The following is a 943-nucleotide window of genomic DNA, read 5'->3' on the forward strand; positions in this document are numbered from 1 at the left end:
TTTGTTTTTGACAGCTTTTTTAATGCACTGATGCTCCTTGCCAAAGACAGATTAAAAATTAAAGGTACACTGTAAGTTCACCTTTATTTGCATCTTGCTTCAAATACATTATCTTTGCTTTGTTAAAATAATACATAGCTTATATATTATCGTATTATGGATTATTTTGAGTGCCTTGGGAGGACATCTGTTCTGTGTTATTAGCTGAAGTAATGTATTATTTTCTCACACATAGTTACACCTGTGCTTTGCTCCACAGTTGACTTATCTTTTTATTAATCACTGCAGTACTACACAAAATTCCATTGTTTTAATGTTTACAAAATTAAGAGGCTGTTCACTATTTTAAATTAATAAAGTGTATTGATTTCTATGCAAAATTATACTTGGATCAAAGCAATCTACATGTAATACTTAACTAGACAAGTCAAGCACCAACACTCTTGTATTCTTATCAAGTTGTATTCTTGTTTTTCTCATGTCTGACCTGTTTCTGGTAAATAATAATCATGCACACTCAAGGACACATATATATGTGTCTGCAAGACTGTACAAGAAAGATATTTAGTACTAGTCTTCTGTATTGTTTAATGTGTGATTTTTGTTTAATTTCATTCATTAAAACAAATCCTTGATTAAATCACTACAAGCAATTAAAATCAATTAAAGACAAAACCGAGTAGGCATTTTTTATATTATCTGTCTTGGCTAAATTTTAAGAACTGATAGACCTTTAATGTTTCATTTGTTTTTCTTAACCTCATCGGATGTACTTGAACTTGCTTGAAAACTGATAAAGCTATTTATTAATTACTTCATGTAAAAGTTAATGATGTAGGTGGATAAGAACAGAAGAATTCATGTTCAAGTTGCAATCGTCTTTGCATGTTTTCTTAAATCTTTCTTTTATATTAACTGTTGTTATTACCACAAGATGTTTTTG

At 29.4% G+C, this 943-nt stretch overlaps 1 protein-coding gene across 5 annotated transcripts in view; it reads left to right on the plus strand.

The window, feature by feature from the left end:
• LOC122800880 (LIM domain containing preferred translocation partner in lipoma) overlaps nt 1-675 on the plus strand; it is a 3,822,027-nt gene extending 3,821,352 nt beyond the window's left edge. For all 5 annotated transcript variants that reach the window (XM_044070213.1, XM_044070214.1, XM_044070215.1 and 2 more), the window contains one exon: nt 1-675. This exon is cut by the window's left edge and continues 1,922 nt beyond it. The gene's annotated coding sequence lies outside the window, so the exon portion shown is untranslated.
• The last annotated feature ends 268 nt before the right edge of the window (nt 676-943 follow it).

Source organism: Protopterus annectens, chromosome 4.part1 (genome assembly GCF_019279795.1).
Source record: "Protopterus annectens isolate FY-2018-M chromosome 4.part1, PAN1.0, whole genome shotgun sequence".
NCBI lineage: Eukaryota > Metazoa > Chordata > Ceratodontiformes > Protopteridae > Protopterus > Protopterus annectens.